Source organism: Elephas maximus, chromosome X (assembly GCF_024166365.1).
Source record: "Elephas maximus indicus isolate mEleMax1 chromosome X, mEleMax1 primary haplotype, whole genome shotgun sequence".
Taxonomy (NCBI): domain Eukaryota; kingdom Metazoa; phylum Chordata; class Mammalia; order Proboscidea; family Elephantidae; genus Elephas; species Elephas maximus.
Window position 1 is genome coordinate 23,501,615 of NC_064846.1, and position 24,884 is coordinate 23,526,498.

Consider the following 24,884-nt stretch of genomic DNA (forward strand, 5'->3'; position numbering starts at 1 on the left):
GCATAAGAAACATTAAGAAAGGGACAGGAGATGAAAGAGGCAACTGAAATCCAAGTTGTTGCACAATCTTGAAGAACTTGTAAGTTTTCCTTTTTGACTGTGGACTCAACACAACAGTGATACTTTATCTACAAAGTTTCCCACACTGGCATGTATAATTTTTTAAACCTAGGAACACGGCCAGCTTTATGGGCATGTGACCTTCACGGTCACACAGGGCCCCATGCTTAGTAAGGCATCGTGCTTGGTTTAATGTTCTGCTGTTGCTGTATTGAAATTTATAACAATTTTTAGCAAGTTAACATACATTTTTATTGTTCACTGGGCCCTGCAAATTATGTACCCTGTCCTTGCTAGGGAGATCAAACCCAACGAATTTTGGAAAGTGGGAAAAATAGGAGCCAAGGAGAAAAACATGGCCTGATAAAGACAAAACTAATAGAAAGTTGCCATTATTATTATGTTCTAGCTTCTGTAACACTTACGATAATACTGATCCATGAATTGGAAAAAATCATTCCAGATTAAGAAACTTACTTTTTGACTTCCTCATTTCCTTCACTGTTAGGAGGCTTTTTTTTTTAGGTGAATTTATTTTTGTTTGTGATTTACATTTTGAAATCTAGTTTCTAATATTTTTGGTACCGAAAATAAGTTTATAACCAAAGAAACATCAATTCTTTTATTAAGTAATATTTGAGGATTTAGAATCTGGGAATGGGAATGGTTGAAGTCATCATAGGATAATTAAAGAATTTCTAAAGGAAAACCTGATGTGATTGTGTTACAAAAAATACACAGAAAATTGTCCTCTTAGCCATTACTGAATTACAAATAGTTTAAACATCAACTTACTGCTTCAGGTCGCTCAAAAGCAAGCCTCCATTCTAATTGCTTAAAAGTTCCCGTTTCAGAGGCAGAGCCAAGAGTAGTCAGACACTTCCTGTGGTCCCTCTTACAACAAAGACCTGAAAAACAAGTGAATCGATTATACATTACAATGTAGGAGCCCTGAACATCAAAGGCAAAGTTAAGGAATTGGACTGAGCAGCAGGGGGAAGGAGAGACAGTTTAGAAGCAGTGAGGAGTTGCCAGGCCTGACCCAGTGAAAGCTGGCACCCTGCAGGCTGGATTGGCTGGTGTGCATGGTGAGGCAAGCAGTGGTGTTCAGGACACGTTTTCCACATCGGGAGAAACTGAACAGCAGAGAGTCTACTCAAGGCTCCAGAACCAGTGAGAAGTGGCACTCAATTGACAAAAGTATATGTGTCTAACCTACCACACAGATCAAAGCATACCTCCTATGGGAAGAAACTTTCTCCCACTTACCTGCCTCCTCCCCGCTCTGTACCAGGTCCCGGGCCAGCTTCAGTGATTGTTGTGTCCCCTGGGCTGGAAATAGGACCCCTCATATGCCCTGAGCCATTGTCCTGGCCTTGGAGAGGGAACAAATTAACAAATAGGAAAAAAAAAATCTGCCAGCTCGTCTAAGCCAGGAACTCAGGGCAGGCACAGCTCCTTCGCCTAGGCACAATCATAAGGGGTCCATGGGCTTTGAATGCCTTTTGTCCCTGCATAGACCTGTGTGGGCCCATTTCAACAGCATACACCCTCATTAGCACAGTACAATAGGGTATATATCTGAAGCCTATTTTCATCTGTATCAGCTATAAGGGGGAGTGGCAGATTGGTGACATTTGACACTGCTCTGTGCATTAAGCAGGGTCCTCACATATGCACATCAGGGGCCTGAGGACTGGTGGCTCCACCCACTCCACCTAGCTATCCCCGATAGGGGTTCAAGAACAAGTGGTGCCTCCCAGTCCTTGCAGCCAATAGCATAGGGTGGCCATAGTCCAGCTGCAAAACCCACCCACCTAGGTGTCCTAGGGAACAGGGACATGCTTTCATCACAGGCACTCAGGGGCAGCTGTCAACCCTTGCCTTGCTCAGCATGTAACCCCTTACTGCAGCCAGAAACCTATGCTTACACCAATCTCCACTGCCCATCTAGGACTGTAGGTGAAAGCCTGCATCACGCACTTGGTGACTGACTACCTGGACACCTGAGTTGAAATCATAAAAGAAAAGTAAATGGACTCCTGGGATCACATATCTAGTAACAGATCTAACTACCTGGTGACAGGACATTAAAACTTCAAAGTTGCCAATAATCAAACTGGCTCAGATGAGCAGCCTTTCTGAGCATATCAAAACAAAACAAAACCAGAAGCTAGGACACAATAAGAAAACATTAAATAAATAAATATAATAACTTACTGATGGCTCAGAGACAACAGACAATATCAAATCACATAAAGAGGCAGACCATGACAGCTTCAGCAAGTGCCCAAAACAAAGCATCGAGAAACCTTCCAGTGGAAGAGAATTTCTTGGAATTATCCAAGGTAGAATTCAAAAGATTAATATACAGAGCTCTTCAAGAGATGAGGAAGGAGATCAGATGAAAGTCAGGACAAGCCAAGGAACACAAAGGCAAAGCAATAGAGGAACTTAAGAAGGTTGTACAAGAGCATAATGACAAATTTAAGAGGCTGCAAGAATCCATAGAGAAACAGCAAACAGAAATCCAGAAGATTAACAGTAAATTTTCACAATTAGAGAACTCAGTAGAAAGTCTTAGGAGCAAAATTGAGGCGATGGAAGTCAGAATTAGTGAGATTAAAGGTAAAGGACTTGACACCAACTTATTTGAGGAAAAATCAGAAAAAAAAATTTAAAAAATGAAGAAAGTCTAAGAATTATGTGGGACTCTATCAAGAGGAATAACCTATGAGTGACTGGAGTACCAAAACGGGGGAGGGGGGAAGGGGATAACAGAAAATATGGAGAGAATTGCTTTTGTTGGCAGAAAACTTCCCTGATATCATGACAGATGAGAAGATACCTATCCAAGATACTCATTGAACCCCACACAAGGAAGATCCCAAAAGAAAGTCACCAAGACATACTATAATCAAACTAGCCAAAACCAAAGATGAAGAGAGAGTATTAAGAGCCACTAGGGATAAACAACAAGTCATCCACAAAGGAGAGTCAATAAGACTAAGCTTGGACTAAAAAAATTTTTTTTTTGACTACTCAGCAAAAATCATGCAGGCAAGAAGGCAGTGGGATGACATATATATGAAGCTTTGAAGGAAAAAAAATTGCCAGCCAAGAATTATATATCCAGCAAAACTGTCTCTCAAATATGATGGCAAAAGTAGGGCATTTCCAGACAAACAGAAGTTTAGGGAATTTGCAAAAACCAAACCAAAATTACAAGGAACACTAAAGGAAGTCCTCCGGTTAGAAAACCAATAACATCACAAAACGACCCAAGACTAGAACACAGGACAGAGCAACCAGATATCAACCCAGATAGGGAAGACACAAAAATAAATCAAAGATAAAACACTGAAAATAGGAAAACAGAAACTTCAGTATGTAAAAGATGATAACATTAAAACCAAAAAGGACTAAAAAATGTAGTCATAGATCTTTCATATGGAGAGAAAGTCAAGGCAATATAAAGAAATAAAAGATTGGTTTAAACTTAGAAAAATAGGGGTAGATATTAAGGTAACCACAAAGGAAACTACCAATCCTACACATCAAAATAAAAAACAAGAAAAACATGAAGTCTCAGCAAACACCAAAGCAACAATGAAAAAGATGAAAAGAAAATGCATAATTAAAAAGACTCAGCACAGAAAAAAAAGTGGAAAAAAGAAACTGTCAACAACACAAAAAACACTAAACTCTAACCTATCGATAATTACGCTGAATGTAAATGGACTAAATGCACCAGTAAGAGAGAGAAAGTGGCAGAAAGGATAAAAAAAAAAAGAAAAAACAAGATCCATCTATATGCTGCCAAGAGACACATTTTAGACTTAAAGGCACAAACGAACTAAAACACAAAGAATGTAAAAAAAAAAATATATCAAGCAAACAACAATCAAAAAAAGAGCAGGAGTGGCAATATATATTTTTTAATTTTTATTGTACTTTAAGTGAAAGTTTACAAATCAAGTCAGTCTCTCATATAAAAATTTATACACACCTTGCTATATACTACTGATTGCTCTCCCCCTAATGAGACAGTACACTACTTCCCTTCGCTCTCTCTTTTCTAGTCTATTCAGCCAGCTTCCCACCCCCTCTGCCCTCCCATCTTCCCTCCAGATAGGAGATGTCAACATAGTCTCATGTATCTACGAGATGTCAACATAGTCTCATGTATCTACTTGAGCCAAGAAGCTCACTCTTAACCGCTATCATTTTCTATCCCATTGTCCAGTCCAATCCCTGTCTGAAGAATTGGCTTTGGGAATGGTTCCTGTCTTGGGCTAACAGAAGGTCTCGGGACCATGACCACCTGCGTCCTTCTAGTCTGAGTCAGACCATTAAGTCTGGCCTTTTTATGAGAATTTGGGGTCTGTATCCCACTGCTCTCCTGCTCCCTCAGGGGTTCTCTGTTGTGTTCCCTGTCAGAGCAGTCATTGGTTGTAGCCAGCCACCATCTAGTTCTTCTGGTCTCAGGCTGATGTAGTCTCTGTTTTATGTGGCCCTTTCTGCTTCTTGGGCTCATAATTACCTTGTATCTTTGGTGTTCTTCATTCTCCTTTGTTCCAGCTGGGTTAAGACCCATTGATGTATCTTAGATGGCCATTTGCTAGCGTTTAAGACCCCAGACGCCACTCTCTAAAGTGGGATGCAGAATGTTTTCTTAATAGATTTTTTTATGCCAGTTAATTTAGATGTCCCCTGAAACCATGGTGCCCAAAACCCTGCCCCTGCTACACTGACCTTCGAAGTGTTCAGTTTATTCAGAAGACTTCTTTGCTTTTGGGTTAGGCCAGTTGTGCTGACATCTCCTGTATTGCGTGTTTTCTTTCCCTTCACTTAAAATAGTTCTTATCTACTATCTAATTAGCGAAAACAACTCTCCCTCCCTCACTCCCTCCCCCCTCTCATAACCATCAAAGAATATTTTCTTCTCTGAGGAGTGGCAATATTAATCCCTGACAAAATAGACTTTAAATTAAAATCCACTACAAAGGATAAGGAAGGACACTGTATAATGATTAAAGGGTCAATATAGCAGGAGGACATAACCATTTTAAATGTTTACGCACCCAACAACAGGGCTCTGAAATACATACAACAAACTCTAACAGCATTGAAAAGAGAGAGAGACAGCTCCACAATACTAGTTGGAGACTTCAACACACCACTTTTGGTGAAGGACAGAACATCCAGACAAAAGCTCAAAAAAAGACGTAGAAGATCTAAATGCACAATCAACCAACTTGATCTCTTGGACATATACAGAACACTCCACCCAACAGCAGCCAAGTATACTTTCTTTTCCAATGCACATGGAACATTCTCCAGAATAGACCACATATTAGGCCGTAAAGCAAACTTTAACAGAATCCAAAGCATCAAAATATTACAAAGCATCTTTTCTGACCATAAAGCCATAAAAGCAGAAATCAATAACAGAAAAAGCAGGGAAAAGAAATCAAACACTCGGAAACTGAACAATATGCTGCTCAAAAAAGACTGGATTATAGAAGACATTAAAGATGAAATAAAGAAATTCATAGAATCCAATGAGAATGAAAACAGGTCCTATCAGAACCTTTGGGACACAGCGAAAGCAGTGCTCAGAGGTCAATTTATAGCAATAAATGCACACATTCCCAAAAGAAGGAAGGGCCAAAATTAAAATATTAACCCTACAACTTGAACAAATAGAAAGAGAGCAGCAAAAAAAGCCCTCAGCATGAGAAGAAAGCAAATAATAAAAATTAGAGCAGAATGAAATGAAATAGAGAATAGAAAAACAATTGAAAGAGTTAATAAGACCAAAAGCTGGTTCTTTGAAAAGACCAGCAAAATTGATAAACCACTGGCAAAACTGACAAAAGAAAAATAGGAGAGCAAATAAATAACCTGAATAAGAAATGAGATGGGCTATACCACAACAGACCCAACTGAAATTAAAAGAATCATGACAGAATACTACAAAAAATGTATTCTAACAAATTTGAAAACCTAGAGGAAATGGATAGATTTCTACAAACAAAGTACCTACATAAACTAACAAACAGAGGTGTTGTTGTTGTTGTTGTTGTTGTTAGGTGCTGTCGAGTTGCTTCCGACTCATAGCGACCCTGTGTACCACAGAACAAAACACTGCTGGTCTTGTGCCATGCCCACAATCGTTATTCTTGAGCCCACCGTTGCAGCCACTATGTCAATCCATCTCGTTGAGAGTCTTCCTCTTTTTCGTTGACCCTCTACTTTACCAAGCATGATGTTCTTCTCTAGGGACTGATCCTTCCTGACAACATGTCCAAAGTATGTCAGACACAGTCTCGCCATCCTTGTTTCTAAGGAGCATTCTGGTTGTAATTCTTCCAAAACATATTTGTTCATTCTTTTGGCAGTCCATGGTATGTTCTATATTCTTCGCTGACACCACAATTGAAAGACATCAGTTCTTCTTTGATCTTCTTTATTCATTGTCCAGATTTCACATGCATAGGATGAGATTGAAAATACCATGATTTGGGTGAGGCTCACCTTAATCTTCAGGGTGCCATCTTTGCTTTTCAACTCTTTAAAGAGGTCTTTTGCAGCAGATTTGCCCAATGCAATGTGTCTTTTGATTTCTTGACTGCTGCTTCCATGGCCGTTGATTGTGGATCCAAGTAAAATGAAATCCTTGCCCCGTTTATCATGATGTTGCTTATTGATCCAGTTGTGAGGATTTTTGTTTTCTTTATACTGAGGTGTAATCCATACGGAAGGCTATGGTCTTTGATCTTCATCAGTAAGTGCTTCAAGTCCTCTTCACTTTCAGCAAGCAAGGTTGTGTGATTTGCATAACCCAGGTTGTTAATGAGTCTTCCTCCAATCCTGATGCACCATTCTTCTTCATATATTCCATCTTCTTGGATTATTTACTCAGCATACAGACTGAATAGGCCTGGTGAAAGGATATAACCCCGATGCACACCTTTCCTGACTTTAAACCAGGCAGTATCTCCTTGTTCTGTTCGAACAACTGCCTCGTGATCCATATACAGATTCTTCATGAGCACAATTAAGTGTTCGGGAATTCCCATTCTTCGCAATGTTACCCATAATTTTTTATGATTCACACAGTCTAATGCCTCATGTTTTCACCTTTGTTGTCACACTTCTTGAAAAGTCTGTACTCATTGCATATACACCGCCACATCGTCAATTCATTCCACAAGGCACTGCGATGTACTATTCCTCTCACACTGAAATGCTTCTCACCAAGTCATCAACTCTCTTCCCTCCTTTTTAAAATATGAATCAAAGGGACCTATTTAGCCTGATTTTGCTTGACATCTCTGGAATATTTGGCATTACTGACCTTACCTGCCTACGTGAAATTTCCTCTTTCCCTCTTTTGTGTGGTATAACCCTCTCCTGGTTTTTCTCTCTATCCTCTCCTACTTGATCACCCATGTGGGTTCCTCTTAAATATTGATGTGCTTCAAGTTTCTGCTCTGTGCTCTCTCCTATTCTCACTGTGTACCATTATTTTTTTCGAAGTGCAGCTCTGGGAACAATTGAGTCACCGTGACCACAGGTGCTCAGTAAACATGCAAATTTCTCATCCCATTTGCCATCTCAGAATCTCTCAGCGCCCTGAAATCTGCATTTTACCCAGCACCCTAAGTGATCCAGATGTACTTTGAAAGATCTGATCTTCCATGCTGAGAATCAATATCCTATGTACACATTATCCCCTGGGCAGAGTTAATCTTTCCCATGGCTTCAGTTACCAGCTATATACTGGGTGTGGAGGCTGGTAAGTTTCTAGATAGCATACAAGAAAGGTGGGAGCACTTCATTGAGATGGCTTCTATTTTCTCTCTGAAGCAGGAATTGAGGTCATATTCTGAGAATGAAGGCTTAAGTTTGGAGTGGAAAAGAGAGAAACAGCAGACAGGGAAAATACAGGAGGTTTGCTGCATAGTGTGTGTCTTGGTTTTCTAGTGCTGCCATAACAGAAATACCACAAGTGGATGGCTTTAACAAAGAGAAATTTATTCTCTCACAGTCCAGTAGGTTACAAGTCTAAATTCAGGGTCTCAGCTCCAGGGGAAGGCTTTCTCTCTTTGTCAGCTCTGGAGGAAAGTCCTTGTCCTCAATCTTCCCCTGATCAAGGAGCTTCTCAGGTGCAGGGACCCCAGGTCCAAAGGATACACTCTGCTCCTGGTGCTGCTTTCTTGGTGGTATGAGGTCCCCCACCCTTTGCTTGCTTCTCTTTTCTTTTATCTCTTGAGAAATAAAAAGTGGTGCAGGCCACACACCAGGGAAACTCCCTTTACATTGGATAGGGGAGGTGACCTGAGTAAGGGTGTTGTTAAAATCCCACCTTAATCCTCTTAACATAAAATTACAATCACAAAGTGGAGGGCAACCACACATGGCCTCACCAAGTTGATACACAGATTTTTAGGGGGACATAATTCAATCCATGACAGTGTGGAAGCTACAGTTCAGATTGAAAATCAGGAAAGTATCACGTAACTCATCTGGTGGTTGGGAGATTTTTTTTTTAGTAGCCCTTGTGTAGAGGTAGAGATTAATCAAGAAATTGCTTTTGTCAGGAAGTACAAATAAAAAATGTTTCAAGGAGTTAAGGATACTAACAAGAATAATGGAAGCTCTGGATGAAGGAATCTAGGCTACATAGAAGAGAAGTTAATAATGAGGAGAAGTTATAGAGGTCTTGATGTGCCCAAAGTACAGATGTAATAAAGAGAAACAAAATGAAAGAGTTGGAAGAATGGGTGGTTATTGATAGAGTATGACGTCTGACTTTAAGGTTCCATAGATGAAACAGTTCTTGGTAATGACAAAGTCCATGGTGTTGCCATGTCAGTGAGTTGCTGAACACTGAAGAATGGAAAGGCCAGAGTGTTAGAAGTGTTGTCCTTTGTCGACACTGGAGTCTCCAGAGATGATGGCGGCAGGGCTTGGAATGGAGAGGAAGACTGTGAACCAAAGTCTCCAGTGAAATGAGGGAGAATGATTAAGAGATTGGTAGATGGCAATAGAAGGGATCAAGTCTCTTGTTGACTCAGGAAATTGGACTTTTAAGGGCCAAATTCCTATTGTGCTAGCCAAGGTTTTTCATATTCTGGCTTCAACCTAAATTTTTACCATAATTGCACTCTACATACTTTCATAAAACCTCTGTTCAAGTCCCAAGAGGCTACTTATGATTCCCTAAACAAATGAGACATCCTGTATCATCATTTCCTCAGCCGTCCTCTGAACTTCCATAGTACTTTACTGGAGCCACACCTACAGTTTAGGGCTTTTATTAGTTATTTGCATACATACCTTCTCCCTTTCCAGTGTATTTGATTCCAGGGATGATGTTATATACATCCTTGTAATACCTGTCTTAGCACCTGGTACAGTGTCTTTCACATAGTAAGCAATTGAAAAATATTTAAATATTTGTTGAATATTAATAAAGTTGTAAACTTATAACTGGAATATGTTTGGGCCAATTCTAGAACTGCTAAGTAAGTTAAGCAAAGATATATGTTTATTCCTTCATCTAAAAAAAGGAATTTATGTTTTATGGCTGCAAAACTGTGCAAACTAAACAATGGCATCAGAAGAATCTATGCTAAGTCTGGTTCAATAAGATATGAGAGTTTTTGAAAAGAGGCAAATGGTCATAACAGATTAAGACATTCTTGCAATTCCAAGTACAATAGTGATTTCCTAGAATGTTGGCTTCCCTTTAAAAAATGTTATCGACAAGACTGTTTGAAGGTAATCTATATCCTATGAATACATCAAAGAATAATGTAAACAGGATGATATGACATAAAATAAAATGAGACACAAATATCCTCTGTATTATGTTCACTGCACATCATGGTGCCTAATGCTGCCACAATTGTTAAGGTATGTGAAGCAGCTAGGAATTTATATTTCATCTTTTACTAAGAATATAATGCACACACATATACTTTTAATGAAAATATCAGCATCTGGTAATTTTAAGATGAATTCATTCTTATTGGAAATCTAAACTTGTGGAAATAAAAAAACCCAGCTATATTCTCCTTTAGGATTTTTCCTTTCATTCTAGAGGAATCCAGTAATTTATTCAGGAACATTCTCCTTTCTCTCAGAGCAGTTCTGAAGACACACATGCAGGTCAAATCCAATGACAACGAAATCAGAGAGTCTGATCTTTTTATTGTCAACTGTTTGGGTTTTGGGTTGCCTGGAATCAGTCGGCTATGAGCTAGAGCCTTGAAATCGTTCTATTATGGAGGTTTTGTTATAGAGGTAACAATTTGCTAGAGATGGCCTTTAACATGGAGGTTAGTGTTCTCTCTCCCAGAATAGATGCTTTAGCTCCTGCCAAGACTATTAGAGGACCTTGGAACATGATAAGGAAGAGGTGTGGAGGTAGCAAAGTGCCATTTGAGAATTTAAGAGGGAAGTACAGCTTGTAGGATGCTAGAGTTATAAAGGCTACAATTATCATTAGATGAATTAAAGTGTTGAAACCAGGCATTTGATTATATTTAAAGTCAAATATAAATTCCAGATGCAGCCCATCTTGGGTGTTCCTAACCTGTATGGTATCTTTCACATCTGGAGTCAGAAATCATTTAATAACATTTTGTTGAAAATACACCAGGAGTATCGTCTTGGGAATAACTAATTCAAAGGAGCCCTGAAAGCATCCCACAACTAACTCCTTTGCCTATAACAGAGTTGATACCTGCTCTGAAAGAGTATTCTTCAGAAAGATCTGATGACATCACTGCGTGTGGAAGAAGCAGCTATAGGAAAATGGCTGCCACCAAGGCCTAATCAGGGAACTCTTTTTTTTTAAATTGTGTTTTAAGTGAAAGTTTACAACTCAAGTCAGTTTCTCATGCAAAAACTTATACACACATTGTTGTGACCCTAGTTGCACTCCTTAAAATGTGACAGCACACTCCTCTCCATCCTGTATTTCCCGTGTCCATCCAACCAGCAGCTCCTGTCCCCCTCTGCCTTCTCATCTCGCCTCCAGACAGGAGCTGCCCACATAGTCTCATGTGTCCACTTGAGCTAAGAAGTACACTCCTCACCAGTATCATTTTCTGTCTTATACTCCAGTCTATGTCTGAGGAGTTGGCTTCGGAAACGGTTTCTGTTCTGGGCTAACAGAGAGTCCCGGGTGCCATGTCTTCTGGAGTCCCTCCAGTATCAGTCAGACCATTAAGTCTGGTGTTTTTACTAGAATTTAAGGTCTGCATCCCACTTTTCCCCTGATCCATCGGGGATTCTCTGTTGTATTCCCTGTTAGGGCAGTCATTGGTGGTAGCTGGGGACCATCCAGTTCTTCCAGTCTCAGGCTGATGGAGTCTCCGGTTTATGTGGCCCTTTCTGTCTCTTGGGGTCATAATTACCTTGTGTCTTTGGTGTTCTTCATTCTCCTTTGCTCCAGGTGGGTTAAGACCAATTGCTGCATCTTAAATGGCCGATTGCTAGCTTTTAAGACCCCAGACGTGGGATGCAGAACATTTTCTTAATATACTTCATTATGCCAACTGACCTAGATGTCCCCTGAAGCCGTGATCCCCAGACCTCTGCCCCGCTACTCTGTCCCTCGAAGTGTTTCATTGTATTCAGAAAACTTCTTAGCTTTTGGTTTAGTCCAGTTGTGCTGACTTCCCCTGTATTGTGTGTTGCCCTTCCCTTCACCTAAGATAATTCTTGTCTATTATCTAGTTAGTGAATACCCCTCTCCCTCCCTCTGTACCCTCGTAACCATCAAAGAATGTTTTCGTCTGTGTTTAACCTTTTCTTGAGTTCTTATAAAAGTGGTCTCATACAATATTTGTCCTTTTGCGACTAACTTCATTCAGCATAATGCCTTCCAGATTCCTCCATGTTATGACATATTTCACGGATTCATCGTTGTTTTTATTGTTCTGTAGTATTCCATTGTGTGAATATACCATAATTTGTTTATCCATTCATCTGTTGATGGGCACCTTGGTTACTTCCAAATTTTTGCTATTGTAAACAGAGCTGCAATGAACATGGGTGCGCAAATATCTATCCATGTGAGGGCTCTTATTTCTCTAGCATATATTCCAAGGAGTGGGATTGCTGGATCCTACGGTAGTTTTGTTTCAAGCTTTTTAAGGAAGTCCCAAATCGGTTTCCAAAGGCATCCTTATCTGGTTCCCATTCTCAAGGGGAATGCTTTCACACTCTCTCCATTTAGGATGATGTTGCCTGTTGGCTTTGTATAAATGCCCTTTATTATGTTGAGGAATTTCCCTCTATTTTGATGAGAGTTTTTATCCTGAATGGGTGTTAGACTTTGTGAAATGCCTTTTTTGTATCAAATGATAAGATTATGTGGTTCTTGTCTTTTATTTTATTTATGTGATGTATTACATTGATTGTTTTTCTGATGTCAAACCATTCCTCCATACCTGATACAAATCCCACTTGGTCATGATGAATTATTTTTTTTATGTTGTTGAATTCTATTGGCTAGAATTTTGTTGAGGATTTTTGCATCTAAGTTCATGAGGGATAAACCAAAAACCAAACCAAACCCAGTGCCATCGAGTCGATTCCGACTCATTGCGACCCTATAGGACAGAGTAGAACTGCCCCATAGAGTTTCCAAGGAGTGCCTGGTGGATTCGAACCTCTGATCCTTTGGTTAGTAGCCGTAGCACTTAACTACTACACCACCTGGGTTTCCTCATGAGGGATATTCGTCTGTAATTTTCTTTTTTTTGTGGTGTCGTTACCTGGTTTTGGTATCAGGGTTATGCTGGCTTCATAGAATGAGTTTGGGAGTATTCTGTCCTTTTCTATGCTCTGAAATAGCTTTAGTAGTAGTGGTGTTAACTCTGCTCTGAAAGTTTGGTAGAATTCTCAAGTGAAACCTTCCAGGCCAGGGCTTTTTTGGGGGGAATTTTTTAATTACCTTTCCTTTTGTTATAGGTTTATTTAGTTGGTCTATATATCTGTTTGTGTTAGTGTAGGTAGGTCATGTGCTTTACGGTCAGAAAAGATGCTTTGTAATATTTTGATGCTTTCATGTGTAGGATTTTTAGTTTCCTTTGTGGTTACCTTAATATTTACCCCTATTTTTCTAAGTTTAAACCAAACTTTTATTACTTTATATTGCCTTGATTTCCTCTCCATATGGAAGATCTATAAATACTTTATTTTTTAGTTCATTTTTGTTGATTTAATGTTGTCATCTTTTACACGATAATGTCTCTATTTCCCTGATTTGAGCATTTTAGTTTTATTTTTGTGATTTCCTAATCTGGGTTGATATCTGGTTGCTTTGTCCTGTGTTCTAGTCTTGGGCTGTTATCTGATATTATTGATTTTCTAACCAGAAGACTCCTTTTAGTATTTCTTGTAATTTTGGTTTGGTTTTTGCAAATTCCCTAAACTTCTGTTTATCTGGAAATGTCCTAATTTCGCCTTCATCTTTGAGAGACAGTTTTGCTGGATATATAATACTTGGCTGGCAATTTTTTTCCTTCAAGGCTTTATATATGTCATCCCACTGCCTTCTTGCCTGCATGGTTTCTGCTGAGTAGTCTGAGCTTAGTCTTACTGACTCTGCTTTGTACGTGACTTTTCGTTTATCTCCACCCACTCTTAAAACTATCTTAGGTTTTGGCAAGTTTGATTATAATATGTCTTGGTGACTTTCTTTTGGGATCTACCTTGTGTGGGGTTTGATGAGCATCTTGGATAGATATCTTCTCATCTTTCATGATATCAGGGAAGTTTTCTGCCAAGAAAAACAATTCTCTCTGTATTTTCTGTTATCCCCCTGTTCTGGTACTCCAATCACTTGTAGGTAGTTTCTATGGATAGAGTCCCACATAATTTTTAAGATTTCTTCATTTTTTAAAATTCTTTTATCTGATTTTTCCTCAAATATGTTGGTGTCAAGTGCTTTATCTTTATCTTCAATTCTGCTCCTATGACTTTCTATTGAGTTGTCTACTTGTGAACATTTTTTGTTAATCTTCTGGAATTCTGTTTGCTGTCTCTCTATGGATTCTTGCAGCCTCCTAAACTTGTCATTAAGGTCTTCTCTAATCTTAAGTTCCTTAAATGCTATGCTGTGCGGTCCTTGGCTTGTTCTGCATTTTGCCTGATCTCCGTACTGAACTCTTGAAGAGTTCCGTATATTAATCTTTTGTATTCAACCTCTGGTGGTTCCAGGAAGTTACCTTCATCCAGACAATTTCTTGATTCTTTGTTTTGGGAGCTTGATGAAGCCATCATGGTCTGCTTTTTTTTTTTTAATTTTTACTGTGCTTTAAGTGAAAATTTACAAATCAAGTCAGTCTCTCACACAAAAACTTATATACACCTTGCTACATATTCCCAACTGCTCTCCCCCTAATGAGACAGCCTGCTCCCTCCCTCCACTCTCTCTTTTCGTGTCCATTTCACCAGCTTCTAACCCCCTCTAACCTCTCATCTCCCCTCCAGGCAGGAGATGACAACATAGTCTCAAGTGTCCACCTAATCCAAGAAGGTCACTCCTCACCAGCATTCCTCTCCATATCATTGTCCTGTCCAATCCCTGTCTAAAGAGTTGGATTTGGGAATGGTTCCTGTCCTGGGCCAACAGAAAGTCTGGGGACCATGACCTCCAGTGTCCTTCAGTCAGGCCATTAAGTCTGGTCTTTATACAAGAATTTGGGGTCTGCATCCTACTGCTCTCCTGCTCCCTTAGGGGTTCTCTGCTGTGTTCCCTGTCAGGGCAGTCATCAGTTGTAGCCGGGCACCATCTAGTTCTTCTGATCTCAGGCTGATGTAGTCTCTGGTTTATGTGGCCCTTTCTGTCTCTTGGGCTCTTAATTACTTTGTGTCCTTGGTGTTCTTCATTCTCCTCTGGTCCAGGTGGGTTGAGACCAATTGATGCATCTTAGATGGCCACTTGCTAGCATTTAAGACCCCAGATGCCACTTTCCAAAATGAGATGCAGAATGTTTTCTTAATAGATTTTATTATGCCAATTGACTTAGATGTCCCCTGAAACCACGGTCCCCAAGCCCTGCCCCTGCTACACTGGCCTTCGAAGAATTCAGTTTAATCAGGAAACTTCTTTGCTTTCGGTTTAGTCCAGTTGTTCTGACCTCTCCTGTATTGTGTGTCTTTTCCGTCACCTAAAGTAGTTCTTATCTACTATCTAATTAGTGAATACCCATCTCCCTCCCTCCCCCTTCTCGTAACTATCAAAGACTCTTTTCTGTTTAAACTATTTCTCAAGTTCTAATAATAGTGGTCTTATACAATATTCGTCCTTTTGCAACTGACTAATTTCACTCAGCATAATGCCTACCAGATTCCTCTATGTCATGAAATGTTTCACAGATTAATCACTGTTCTTATCGATGTGTAGTATTCCATTGAGTGAATATACCATAATTTATTAATCCATTCATCCATTGATGGGCACCTTGGTTGCTTCCAACTTTTTGTTATTGTAAACAGTGCTGCAATGAACATGGGTATGCATATATCTGTTTGTATAAAGGTTCTTATTTCTCTAGGACATATTCCAAGGAGTGGGACCGCTGGATTGTATGGTACTTCTATTTCTAGTTTTTTAAGGAAGTGCTAAATCAATTTCCAAAGTGGTTGTACCATTTTACATTCCCACCAGCAGTATATAAGTGTTCCAGTCTCTCCACAACCTCTCCAACATTTATTATTTTCTGTTTTTTGGATTAATGCCAGCCTTGTTGGAGTGAGATGGAATCTCATTGTAGTTTTGATTTCCATTTGTCTAATGGCTAATGATCGTGGGCATTTCCTCATGTATCTGTTAGCTACCTGAATGTCTTCTTTAGTGAAGTGTGTGTTCATATCTTTTGCTCATTTATTAATTCGATTATTTGTCTTTTTGCAGTTGAGTTTTTGCAGTAGCATGTAGATTTTACAGATCAGATGCTGATTGGAAATGTCACCGCTAAAAACTTTTTCCTAGTCTGTAGGTAATCTTTTTACTCTTTTGGTGAAGTTTTTAGATGCGCATAGGTGTTTGATTTTTAGGAGCTCCCAGTTATCCAGTTTCTATTCTGCTTGGTTAGTAATGTTTTGTACACTGTTTACGCCATGTATTAGGGATCCTAACATTGTCCCTATTTTTTCTTGCATGATCTTTATCGTCTTATATTTTATATTTAGGTTTTTGATCCATTTTGAGCTCTTTTTTGTGCATGGTATGAGGTGTGGGTCTTGTTTCATTTTTTTGCAGATGGAAATCCAGTTATGCCAGCACCATTTGTTAAAAAGACTGTCTTTTCCCCAATTAACTGACGCTGGGCCTTTGTCAAATATCAGCTGCTCATATGTGGATGGATTTATGTCTAGGTTCTCAATTCTGTTCCATTGGTCTATGTGCCTGTTGTTGTACCAGTACCAGGCTGTTTTGACTACTGTGGCAGTATAATAGGTTCTAAAATCAGGTAGATTGAGGCCTCCCACTTTGTTCTTCTTTTTCAGTAATGCTTTACTTATCTGGGGCCTCTTTCCCTTCCATATGAAATTGGTGATTTGTTTCCCCATTTCATTAAAAAGACTTCGTTGGAATTTGGATTGTAATTGCATTAAATCTATAGATTGGTTTTGGTAGAATAGACATTTTAATAATGTTAAGTCTTCCTATCCGCAAGCAAGGTACGTTTTCCAACTTATGAAGGCCTTTTGTGGTTTCTTGAAGAAGTGTTTTGTAGTTTTCTTTGTATAAGTCTTTTACATCTCTGGTAAGATTTATTCTTAAGTATTTTATCTTCTTCGGGGCTACTGTAAATGGTATTGATTTGGTGATTTCCTCTTCGATGTTCTTTTTGTTGATGTAGAGGAATCCAAGTGATTTTTGTATGTTTATCTTGTATCCTGATACTTAGCTGAACTCTTCTATTAGTTTCTGTAGTTTTCTTGAGGATTCCTTAGGGTTTTCTGTGTATAAGATCATGTCATCTGCAAATAGAGATACTTTTGCTTCTGACTTGCCAATCTGGATGTGCTTTATTTCTTTATCTAGCTTAATTGCTCTGGCTAGGACCTCCAGCACAATGTTGAATAAGAGTGGTGATAAACGGCATCCTTGTCCAGTTCCTGATCTCAAAAGGAATGCTTTCAGACTCTCTCCATTTAGAATGATGTTGGCTGTGGGCTTTGTATAAATGCTCTTTACTATGTTGTGGAGTTTTCCTTCTATTCCTATTTTGCTGAGAGTTTTTATTATGAATGGGTGTTGAACTTTGTCAAATGCCTTTTCTGCATCAATTGATAAAATCGTGGGATTCTTGTCTTTTGTTTTATTGATATGATGGATTGCATTAATTGTTTTTCTAATGTTGAACTATCCCTGCATACCTGGTATGAATCCTACTTAGTCATGGTGAGTTATTTGATCTGTTGTTGAATTCTATTGGCTAGAATTTTGATGAGGATTTTTGCGTCTAAGTTCATGAAGGATATAGGTCTGCAATTTTCTTTTTTTGTGGTGTCTTTTTTTTTTTTTTTTTACCTGGTTTTGGTATCAGGGATATGGTGGCTTCATAAAATGAGTTTGGGAGTATTCTGTCCTTTTCTTTGCTCTGAAATACCTTAGGAGTAGTGCTGTTAACTCTTCTCTGAAAGTTTGATCGAACACTGCAGTGAAGCCGTCCGGGTGAGTGCTTTTTTTTGTTGGGAGTTTTTTGATTATCTTTTCAATCCCTTCTTTTGTTATGCGTCTATTTAGTTGTTCTACCTCTGTGTTAGTTTAGGAAGGTAGTGTGTTTCTAGGAATTCATCCATTTCTTCTAGGTTTTCAAATTTGTTAGAGTACAATTTTTCATGGTGATCTGATACGATTCATTTCATTTCAGTTGTGTCTGTTGTAATATCACCCATCTCGTTTCTTATTTGAGTTGTTTGCTTCCTTTCCTGTTTTTCTTTTGTCACTTTGGCCAGTGGTTTATCAATTTTGTTGATTTTTTCAAAGAACCAGCTTTTGGTCTTGTTCATTCTTCAAATTGTTTTTCTGTTTTCTTTTTCATTTAGTTCTGTTCTAATTTTTATTATTTGTTTTCTTTTGGTGCCTGACGGTTTCTTTTGTTGCACTCTTGTATTTGTTCAAGCTGTAGGGATAATTCTTTGATTTTGGCCCTTTCTTCTTGTTGTATGTGTGCATTGATTGATATAAATTGACCTCTGAGCACTGCTTCAGCTATGTCCCAAAGGATCAGATAGGAAGTGTTTTCATTCTCATTGGATTCTATGAATTTCTTTATTCCATCCTTAATGTCTTCTATAATCCAGTGTTTTTTGAGCAGTGTATTGTTCAGTTTCCAAGTGTTTGATTTCTTTTCCTTGCTTTTTCTGTTATTGATTTCCACATTTATGGCCTTATGGTCAGAGAAGTTGCTTTGTAATATTTCAATGTTTTGGATTCTGCTAAGGCTTGCTTTATGACCTAACATGTGGTCTATTCTAGAGAATGTTCCATGTGTGCTGGAAAAGAAAGTATACTTGGCTGCTGTTCAGTGGAGTGTTCTGTATATATCTATGAGGTCAAGTTGGTTTGTTGTGGCATTTAGATCTTCCATGTCTTTCCTGTGCTTCTTTCCGAATATACTCTCCATCAAAAGTGTTGTGTTGAACTCTCCTACTATTATTGTGGAGCTGTCTATCTCACTGTTCAATGTTGATAGAGTTTGCTTTATGTATCTTGCAGCCCTATCATTGGGTGCATAAATATTTAATATGCTTATATCTTCTTGGTATATTTTCCCTTTAATCATTATATAATGTCCTTTGTTATCCTTTAAAATGAATTTAACTTTAAAACTTATTTTGTCAGAAATTAATATTGCTTACTCCTGCTATTTTTCAAGTATTGTTTGCTTGATATGTTTTTATCCCATCCTTTGAGTTTTAGTTTGTTTGTGTCTCTAAGTTTAAGGTGTGTCTCTTGTAGGGAGCATATAGACGGATCGTGTTTTTTAATCCATTCTGCCACTGTCTGTCTTTTTATTAGTGCATTTAGTCCATTTACATTCAGTGTAATTATGGATAACTATGAATTTTTTTTTATGAATTTAGTGCTATTATTTTGATGTCTTCTTTTGTGTGTTGTTGACTGGTTCTTTTTCCCACTTAACTTTTATGTGCTGAGTAGATTGTCTTTATGTATTGTCCATTCCTCTTTCTCATTGTTGTTGATTTTGTTTCTGCTGAGTCTCTAATTTTTTCTCGTATTTTATTTTGATGTGTAGGATAGTTTGTCTCCTTTGTGGTTACCTTATTATTTACCCCTATTTTTCTGAATTTAAACTAACTTTTATTTCTTTGTATCACCTTGTCTTCCTCTCCATATGGAAGATCTATGACTACATTTCTTAAAAAAAAAAAAAAAGTCCCCTTTTATTGTCTTAATGTTGTCTTCTTTTACGTAATAACATCGCTGTTTCCCTGCTTTGAGTGTTGTTTTATCTTGATTTATTTTTGTGATTTCCCTGTCTGGGTTGACTTCTGATTGCTCTGCCCAGTGTTCTAGTATTAGGTTGATACCTGATATTATTGATTTTCTAACCAAAGAACTCCCTTTAGTATCTCTTGTAGTTTCTTTCAGTTTGGTTTTTACAAATTCCCTAAACTTCTGTTTATCTGGAACTGTCCTTATTTCCCTTCATATTTGAAAGACAGTTTCACCGGATATAAGATTCTTGGCTGGCAATTTTTTTTCCTTCATTTTTTTATATAAGTCATCCCATTGCCTTCTTGCCTGCATGGTTTCTTCCAAGTAGTCCGAGCTTATTCTTATTGGCTCTCCTTTGTAGATGACTTTTCATTTATTCCTAGCTGCTCTTAAAATTCTCTCTTTAACTTTGGTTTTGGCAAGATTGGTTATAATATATCCTGGTGACTTTCTTTGAAAATCTCCCTTATGTGGAGTTTGATGAGCATCTTGGATAGATATCTTCTCATCTTTCATGATATCAGGGAAGTTTTCTGCTAACAAATCATCAATTCTCTCTGTATTTTCTGTTATCCCTCCCTGTTCTGGTACTCCAATTACTCATAGGTTATTGCTCTTGATAGAGTCCCACATGATTCTTAGGGTTTCTTCATTTTTCTAAATTCTTTTATCTGATTTTTCTGCAGATATATTAGTGCCAAGTGCTTTATCCTCAAGTTCAGAAATTCTGCCTTCTACTTGCTCAATTCTGCTCCTCTGACCTTCTATTGAGTTGTCTACTTCTGTTATTTTATTGTTAATCTTCTGAATTTCTGATTGCTCTCTATGGAATTTTTTCAGTTTATTAAATATTTCATTATGTTCCTGAATAATCTTTTTAATTTCTTCAACTGCTTTATCTATGTGTTCCTTGGCTTGTTCTGCATATTGCCTCATTTCATTCCTGATGTCTTGATGGGTTCTGTATATTATTCTTTTGTATTCTGCCTCTGGGAATTCCAGGAATGGACTTTCATCTAGAAGATCCCTGGATTCTTTGTTTTGAGAGCTTGTTGAGGTGATCATGGTCTGTTTCTTTATGTGACTTGATATTGACTGTTGTCTCCGAGTCATCTATAAGTTGTTGTATTAGTTTATTTTATGTTTGCTTACTGTGTTGTAGCTTCTTACTTTGTTTTGTTTTGATGTGCCCAAATGGGTTGCTTGAGTGAGCTAGCTTGATTAATTTCACCTTTAGAGCTCTGACTTCCTGTCATCAGATGGCTAGAGCTGTTATCGGGTATATCAGTCTAGGAGTCCATTCAGTTTTCTTGTATGAATTCTGCTCAGGTGTCCAGGTAGCTGATCATCAAGTGTGGTACAGGCTCTGTTCTATAGTCTTAGAGGGGCAGCGTTGATTGGTGTAGGTACAGGTATCTGGTTGCAGCAGGGGTTCACAGTCTGAACAATGCAGGAGGCTGAGAATCGCCCCCCCCCCCCGTGTATCTCTGAGGAAAGTGTGTTCCTGTTCTGTAGATCGTACAGGTGGGTGGGTTTTGCAGATGGCCCATGGGCACCCAATGTTTTTGGTTGTAAGGACTAGGAGTTACCAGTTATCCTTGGACCCCTGTCGCAGGTGGCTGGTTGACCTGAGTGGAGCCACCAGTGCATAGGCCCCTGATGTGGGTAGGTGAGGACCTTGTTTAATAGGCAAAGCAATGTCAAATATCAAACACCCGTCTCTCTGCCACACAGCTGAAACAGTTGCAGTCTGCCAACGAGGACTTATTCTCTTGAAATAGGCCCACACAGGTCCATGCAGAGGGGAAGTGTACTCAAAGTCCACGGACCATTTATATGTGGACAGGAGCAGTTTCTTTCCCGAGCTCCCCCAGTTAGTGGAGCTGGCAAATTATCTTTTCCCCCAATTGCAAATTTATTACTTCTCCAAGGGCAGGAGGATGGCTCTAGATGCTCAACAGGGCCTATCTCTGGCCCAGAGAAATCAGCCGCTGAAGCTGGCTTGGGGGTGGGGGGGGCGCGGTAAAATATATGCAAGTACTTTGCTTTTCCCAAGAGCACCGTTCTTCTCTGGTTCCGGAGGTGTGCATAGGCTGTGTGGCTGGCAGCTTCTCCATGGGGAAACTTGGGCTGAATGCTAGTACCAGCCCACCACAGCTGCTTCCGTAAATGGTGCCTGAGAGCTCCCCGCGATTCAGGCTCTGTAACTTCTCTCCACTTCTGAACCATCTCTTCTACCCCCTGCCCCTCAGTTCGTTTTCTAAGCTTGCCTCTGGTGTTCAGGGCTCCTAGCCTGTCATAAATATATATGTTTCACTTGTTTTTTCAGGTGTTTGTTGCAAGAGGGCTAGCTGGAAGCGTCTGTCTATTCTGCCATCTTGGGTCTGCCTCCATGGCCTGCCTTTTTATGTGATTTGATTCTGACTGTTGTCTCCGAGCCATCAATAAGTTATCGTATTTATATGTTTTATGTTTCCTTACTGTGTCCTAGCTCCTTGTTTTGTTTTGATATGGCCACATAGGCTTCTTTTGTGAGCTAGTTTGATTATTGGCACCTTTGAAGCTCTAACGTTCTGTCCTCAGGTAGTTAGAGCTCTTACTAGGTTTATAAGCCCAGGAGTCTGTTTACTTTTCTTTTATGGATTCAGCTCAGGTGTCCAGGCAGTCAGTCGGTCACCAAGAGTGTGGTGAAGGCTCTCACCTACAGTCTTAGACAAGCAGCAGTGTTTGGTGTAGGCACAGGTATCTGGCTGCATTAGGGGTCATGCTCTGATCAAGGCTGGGCACTGAGTACTGCCCCGAGTGTCGGCGAGGAAAGCATGTCCTTGTTCCCTAGGGCACCTATGTGGATGGGTTTTGCAGCTGGACTGTGGGCACCCAGTGATGTGGGCTGTAAGGACTAGGAGGCACCATGTATCCTTGGACCCCTGTTCAGGGTGGCTAGGTGGCATGGGTGAAGCCACCAGTCCTCAGGCCCCTGATGTGGGTAGGTGAGGACCCTGCTTAATAGGTAGAGCAGTGTCAAATGTCATGAACTTCCCTCTCTACCATATAGCTGAAAGAGTTGAAGCTAGTCTTCAGGTATATACCCTGTTGTACTGTGCTAATGAGGGTCTAAACTGCTGAAATGGGCCTACACATGTCTATGCAGGGGTGAAAGGCATTCAAAGTCCATGAACCACTTATGCCTGTGCCTAGGGAAAGGAATCGTTTCTACCCTGAGTTCCAAGCTTAGGGGAGCTGGCAGATTATTTTTCCCCCATTTGTCAATTTGTTCCTTCTCCAAGGCTGGGAGCATGGCTCAGGGTACGCAACAGGTCCTGTTTCCAGCCCAGGGAAAGGAGCTATCACTGAAGCCAGCTTGGGACCCGGTGGAGAGCAGCGAGGGGTCAGTTAAATGCAAGAGAGTGTTTTCATAGGGTTGTTTTTTGTTTCATCTGGTAGATTAGATGCAAGTACTTATCCTTCACCAAGAACACCACTTTTCACTGATTCTGGAGGCGTGATTGAACTCTCCACCACTCGGTCTCTCCCAATGTGGAAAATGCATCCCGAATGCCGCTGCTTGCGTCACCGTACTTGTGCCAACAGATCTGGCCTGTGGGGTGCTGGTTCCCATCAGATCAGATCTGGCAACCCCTCGCTGCTTCTGAATGGCCTCTCCATTCCCCTGCTGCTCAGCCTGATTTCTCAACTTTGCCTTTGATGTTCAGGGCTCCTGGATTGTCATATATAATCAATTCACTTGTTTCTTTGGGTCTTTGTTGTAAGAGGGGTCACCAGAAGTGTCTGATTACTCCACCATCTTGGCTCCCCTGGGGACTCCTTTTTTAAAATTATAATAAATAACACCGAAGTTCTCACACTGAAGGGTAGCTGATAACTGTGAGTTGTGGAAAGGAGACATTGGGCAAGTAATTTATCCTTGGTGGCACTGCGATTAAGTGCTCGACTGCTAACCAAAAATTTGGTGGTTCAAATCCACCAGTGGCTCTGTGGGATGAAGATGTGTTAATCTGCTTCTGTAAAGATTATAGCCTTGGGAACCTTACAGGGCAGTTCTACTCTGTCCTACAGGGTCATTATGAGTCAAAATCCACTGGTCAGCAACGGGTTATACATAACAAAACATTTGTGCTTTCACTCATTTTTATATGTACAATTCAGTAACATTAATTACATTCACCATGTGCAACCATCACCACTATCCATTTCCAATTTTTTTAACCACTGTTAACAGAAACTCAGTACCTGTCCTAGTCTGGGTTCTCTAGAGGAGCAAAACTAGTGAAATTTATATACAGATATATATAGAGAGATCTACTTCAAGGAAATGGCTCATGAAACTGTGAGGAAATAGCTCACTCAATCCATGGGTCCGATGACAGGCTGACAGGCTGATAGCCTCCACTGGCTAAGGTGCTTGCAGGGGCTGGTGAATCCAAAATCTGCAGGCCAGGCAACAGGCTGGAGGCCCCTGCTGGCTTACATTCCAGGAACCCGGTTCAGATGCCAAGAAGGCTGCAGGGTTGGAAAAAGAGTGAGTTTTTTTTTCATGGATGCAGGCCACACCTCCAAGGAAACTCCTTTTCCAACTGATTGCTGTTCACATCAGATCACAAAAAGGGAAGTGATACAAAGTATCTGCCAAACCTCTCAGAATTATATAGCCTAGCCAAGTTGACACCCCAGTACCCCTGAGCAATGATCCCCATTTCCCCACCCTGCCCTGTCTTGGTAACCACTAATAAACTTTGGTCTCTATGTGTTTACCAATTCTAGATATTTCACATAAGTGAGAATATACAATATTTGCCCTTTTGTGTCTGACTTACTTCATTTTCATTCAGCATAATATTTTCAAGGTTCATCCATACAGTAGCATTTATCAGAAATTCACTTCACTTTATGGCTGAATAGTATTCCTTTGAATGGGCGTACTACATTTTGTTTATCCATTCGTACGTTGATGGGACACTTGGGTTGTATCCACTTTTGGGGTACTGTGAATAATGTTGCAATGAACATTGGTGTACAAGCCTCTGAGTTCTTGCTTTTACATTTTTGGGGTATATTCCTAGGAATGGCAAATACCTAAGAGCTAAGCTGGCTGGCACATTGACTGTAGCCTTGTGAAACCTGAAGCAGAGAAAGCCTCAAGGCCTCCTGTGCTTCAGACCTACACAACTATGGGGTAATAAATTTGCATTGTTTTAAGCTGCTAAATTTGTGAGAATTTGTGTGGCCACAATAGAAAACTAACAATGGTGTTATGGGAATTTAGAGGAAGGAAAGATGACCCAATGGAAGTAGCATT

General features: G+C 39.7%; 1 long non-coding RNA gene across 4 annotated transcripts in view; it reads right to left on the reverse strand.

Annotated features, from left to right (window-relative positions):
* Positions 1-24,884, reverse strand: part of LOC126069164 (uncharacterized) — a 253,482-nt gene that overhangs the window by 140,740 nt on the left and 87,858 nt on the right. For 3 of the 4 annotated variants that reach the window (XR_007515857.1, XR_007515859.1, XR_007515858.1), the window contains exons 3-4: positions 23,933-24,088; positions 856-968 (exon numbers count right to left, since the gene is read on the reverse strand). This is a non-coding gene — a long non-coding RNA (uncharacterized LOC126069164). The remainder of the gene's footprint in view (positions 1-855; positions 969-23,932; positions 24,089-24,884) is intronic. The other variant, XR_007515856.1, reaches the window with a different exon arrangement.